The 5,289-nt window shown below is 35.9% G+C and overlaps 1 pseudogene; it reads right to left on the bottom strand.

Annotated features, from left to right (window-relative positions):
* Positions 1–4,187: 4,187 nt before the first annotated feature.
* On the bottom strand, positions 4,188–5,007 carry LOC144305116 (large ribosomal subunit protein eL6 pseudogene; annotated as a pseudogene).
* Between the last annotated feature and the right edge of the window lie 282 nt (positions 5,008–5,289).

Raw genomic sequence — 5,289 nt, 5'->3', positions numbered from 1 at the left:
AAAGTCTGGAATTAGGATATTGCCAAATTTTTTTTCTTTTTCAAGATGGCTTTGGCTATTCAAGGTCTTTTGTGGTTCCATACAAATTTTAAGATTATTTGTTCTAGTTCTATGAAAAATGCTCTTGGTATTTCAATAGGGATTACATTAAAGTTCTGGATTACTTTAGGTAGTATAGACATTAATACAATAATTGTTTTTCCAACCCATGAGCATGGAATGTCTTTCCATTTCCTTGTGCCTTTTTAAATTTCTTTCATCAGTATTTTATGCTTTCAGAGTACAGGTCTTTAATGTCTTTGGCTAAATTATTCCTAGATGTTTTATTATTTTTAGTGTAATTAATAAATGGGGTTGATTCCTTAATTTCTCTTTCGGCTGCTTCATTATTGGAGTATAGAACTGCAATAAATTTCTGTATATTGGTTTTGTATCCTGTCACATTATTGAATTTATTTATTAGTTCTAGCATTTTTTTGGTGGAGTCTTAGAGGTTTTCCATATAGAGTATCATGTCATCTGCAAATAGTGAAAATTTTGCTTCTTCCTTGCTGATTTAGATGCATTTCATTTCTTTTTGTTGTATAATTGCTGTGCTAGGACTTCTTTTTTTAAATTTTTATTTATTTATGATAGTCACAGAGAGAGAGAGAGAGAGGCAGAGACACAGGCAGAGGGAGAAGCAGGCTCCATGCACCGGGAGCCCGATGCGGGATTCGATCCCGGGTCTCCAGGATCGCGCCCTGGGCCAAAGGCAGGCGCTAAACCGCTGCGCCACCCAGGGATCCCTGTGCTAGGACTTCTAATACTGTGTTGAATAAAAGTAGTGAGAATGAACATTCCTATCTTATTCCTAACAGTAGAGAAATGCTCTCAGTTTTTCTCCATTTAGGATATTGTAAGCTGTGGGCTTTTCATATACATAGCTTTTATTATGTTGAAGTATATTCCCTCTAAACTTACTTTGTTCAGAGTTTTTAATCATGAATGGATATTGTACTTTGTCAAATGCTTTTTCTGTATCTATTGAAATGGACATATGGTTTTTATCTTTTCTTTTATTAATGTAATATATCACATTGGTTGATTTGTGCATATTAAACCACCCTTGCAACCCAGGAATAAATCCCACTTGATTGTGGTGAATGACTTTTTAAATATAGTTGGATTAGATTTTGCTAGTATTTTTTGAGGACTTTTGCATCTATGTTCATCAGAGATATTGACTTACATTTTTCCTTTTTGTGATGTCTTTATCTGGTTTTGATATCGGGATAATTCTGGCTTCATAGATAAGTTTGGAAGCTTTCCTTCCTCTTCTCTTTTTTGGAATAGTTTGAGAAGAATAGGTATTATCTCTTCTTTAAATGTTTGGTAGAATTCACCTGAGAAGCTATCTGGTCCTGGACTTTTGTTTGTTGAGAGTTTTTTGATTACTGATTCAATTTCTTTGCCAGTTATTGGTTTGTTCAAATTGTCTATTTCTTCCTGTTTCAGTTTTGGTAATTTATATTTCTAGGAATTTATCCATTTCTTCTAGATTTTCCAATTTGTTGGCAGATAGTCTTTTATTCGACTCCCCTATAATCCTGTGTATTTCTGTGATGTTGGTTATTCTTTCTCTCATTTGTGATTTTATTCATCTGGGTCCTTTCTCTTTTCTTTTTGGTAAGTCTGGCTAGAATTTTATCAATTTTATTTTATTTTTTTTTTCAAAAAAACAGCTCCTGGTTTCATTGATCTACTGTTTATTTAGTTCCTTATCATTTATTTCTCCTCTAATATTTATTATTTCCTTTCTTCTGTTGGCTTTACATCTTGCTTGTTGTTCTTTTTCTAGGTCCTTTAGGTCTAAGATTAGGTTGCTTATTAGTGATTGTTCTTGCTTCTTGAGGTAGCCCTGCATAGCTATGTATGTCCCTTTTATGACCACCTTTGCTACATCTCAAAGGCTTTGGACGCTTGTGTTTCATTCATTTGTTTTCACGTATTTTTAAATTCCTTCTTTGATTTTTCTGGTTGACCCATTTACTCTTTAGTAGGATGTTCATTAACCTTCATATACCCGGGCTCTTTACAGATTTTTTTCTTGTGATTTATTTCTAATTTCATAGTATTGGAGTCAGAAATGGTGCATGGTATGATTTCAGTCTTCTTGGATTTCTTGAGGCCTATTTTGTGGCCTAACATGTGATCTGTTTTCTCGAGAATATTCCATGAGAACTTGAATGTGTAGTCTGCTGTTTTAGGTTGGAATATCCTCAGTATTTCTGTTCAGTCTGTCTGGTTCAGTGTGTCATTCAAAGCCATTTTTACTTTGTTGATTTTCTGTTTAGATAATTTGTCCATTGATGTAAGTGGGGTGTTAAAGTCCCCTACTATCATTGTATTATTATCAATAGGTTTCTTTATATTTGTTATTCTTTTATGTATTTGGATGCTCCTATGATGGGTGCATAAATATTTACAATTGTTATACCTTCTTGTTGGAATATCCCCTTTATAATTATATAGTGTCCTTCTTTGTCTCTTGTTACAGACTTTGTTTTAAAGTCTAATTTGTCCTATATAAGTATCGCTACTGCAGCTTTCTTTTGTGTTTTTTTTTAATTTTTATTTATTTATGATAGTCACAGAGAGAGAGAGAGAGGCAGAGACATAGGCAGAGGGAGAAGCAGGCTACATGCACCAGGAGCCCAACGTGGGACTCGATCCTGGGTCTCCAGGATCACGCCCTGGGCCAAAGGCAGGCGCCAAACCGCTGTGCCACCCAGGGATCCCTGCAGCTTTCTTTTGAAATCCATTTGCATGATAAACGTTTCTCCGTCTCATAACTTTCAAATTATAGGTGTCTTTGTGTCTAAAATGAATCTATTGTAGGAAACATATAGATGGATGTGTTCTTATTCATTCTAAAACCCTTTGTCTTTTGATTGGAGCATTTAGGGATATTCAAAGCAATTTATGGATAGGTATGTATTTATTGCCATTTTATTACTTTTTTGTGGTTGTTTCTGGAGATTGCCTCTGATCCTTTCTTATCTTTTCCTCCTTCGTGTTTTGCTGATTTTCTTAAGTGATATATTTGAATTTCCTTCTCTTCATTCTTTGCATGCTTATTAGTGGTTTTTGATATATGGTTACCATTAAGATTATATACAACCTCTACTGGATATAGCAGTCTATATTAAGTAAATAATCATTTAAATTTGAACCATTATTTTCTCTTCTTAAAACATTTCAAACACTCATGTTTTGGGTGTATATTACTATATTTTGTTCCTTTTTTGTGAGTTCCTTGACTGATATTTTACAGAAATATTCATTTCTTGCTGCTTTTGTGTTCTCTACTTTTATATTATCACTTTTGGCCTCTCCTTTCCACTCAAAGAGTCCCATTTAATATTTCTTTCAGGGCTGGTTTAGTGGTCATGAAATCCTTTAGTTTTTGTTTGTCTAGGAAAACAAAGAATTCTGAATGATAGCTTTGCTGCATAGAGTATTCTTGGCTGCACGTTTTTCCCATTCAGCACTTTGGATATATCATGACACTCCCTTCTGGCTTAAAAATTTCTGCTGAAAAATTTCCTGCTGATTTTATGGATTTTCCCTTCTAAGTTAATGACTCCTTTTGTCTTGCTGCTTGTAAGATTTTTTTCTTTATCACTATACTTTGCAAATTTAATTGCAGTATGTCTTGGTATGGGCCTGCTTTTGTTGATTTTGATGGTATTTCTCTGTGCCTTCTGGATTTGGATGTCTGTTTCCTTCCCCAGATTAAGGACGTTTTCAGCTATTCTTTCTTCAAATGAATTTCCTGCCCCCTTTTCTCTCTCTTCTTCTGGGACTCTTATAATAATATGAATGTTATTACATTTGATAGGGTCACTGAGTTTCCTAAATCTCTTCTCATTTAACATAATTCTTCCTCTCTTTGGTTCAGCTTCATTGCTTTCCATTACATTGCCTTCTAGTTCATTAATTTGTTCCTCTGCTTCTTCTAGCCTGTTTATTGCATTGAGCATGTTTCTAATCTCATTTATTGTATTCCTCATCTCTCTCTTTTTTAATGGATTGGTTATTTAATTAGGTTCTTTGTAAGAAATTGAGGACACCAGTTTGTGAAGATAAACTCCATTTGTGAGAAAAAACACAGAGCAGAAGAGCCCTGAAGCTGAGGTACAGCTTCATTTTTGGGAACCCTTTGAGTCCATAGCTTTATGCTCAACCTTGCAATGCTTTGTAATCTCATACTTCTCTGTGTTGAAGATCTCACCTTCTTGGTGTCTGGATTTATTCAGCTTCTTCTTCCTGAAGTAAAAATAAGTGAGATGTTTTGAGATTTTCACACTGCTGATATCAGCTTTGGTGCAGGTGGCAATGACAAATTTCTGATGTGTTCCATACAGAGGTACTAGATTGAGGTGCAGAGGTCCAGTCATAAGTAGCAAGCCCCTATTTAGTTGCTTCAGGAAAACCACCCTCCTGACTCTCTGTCATCTAGGGAAGATGATCAAAATGGTCCCAGGAATGATGCTAGCTCATGGTTTTCTCACATGCCGACTGAAAGGGTTTTTTTGTTTTGTTTTGTTTTGTTTCGTTTTGTTTTTTGTTTTGCCACAGCTCAACAGCTTTTGAGGCATATCTTCAGTAGGATAATACATAGGCATTTCATGAAATTTAACCCCTCATGCACCACCTTCTTGTCACCACGAACTGATTTTGTGACAGTAGCAAGGGCCCTCTTCTTTTTTTTCTTTTCAACCTTGGATTTAGCTGCTGAATAGTCCCTTTCATCTCACTCATGGCCTTTCTGGAATGCATAGCCAATTGGGAATATCTGCCAATTCCTCTGTCTAAGACAAGGTTTCTGCTGCAGTGGAGCTTCCCCTTCTTTGGTGTTTTAGCCTTGAGGTTACCCTTCTTAACCTTGCCACAACCCTCAGTCTTCTTGGCTTCAGGTTTCTTCTCCTTAATACCTGGCTTCTCAGCTTTTTCACCTGCCATCCTTTGTGTGCCCCACCATAAACCCACATGAGAGAAATGAAGCATCTGTGTGGCCTCTTAGTTAGTCCTGAGTATGTCTGACCCCTGCAGTTGTCCACTTGACACCCTTCTGCCTTGGATAGCAAAGGATTAGGAGTCCTAAAATCGAGTCTGTAGAGAGGTCCCACCATTCTTGCCTTACAAGATGGGAAAGCACACTCTTCATCCCTGATTCTTTTTTAACTCTTCTATCTCTGCAGTAAGTATCTCCTTGATGTCTTCTATTCTTTTCTCAAGTTCAAT

The sequence above is a fragment of the Canis aureus genome, chromosome 35 (assembly GCF_053574225.1).
Source record: "Canis aureus isolate CA01 chromosome 35, VMU_Caureus_v.1.0, whole genome shotgun sequence".
Lineage (NCBI taxonomy): Eukaryota > Metazoa > Chordata > Mammalia > Carnivora > Canidae > Canis > Canis aureus.
This window is presented reverse-complemented; position numbering and strand designations above follow the sequence as displayed.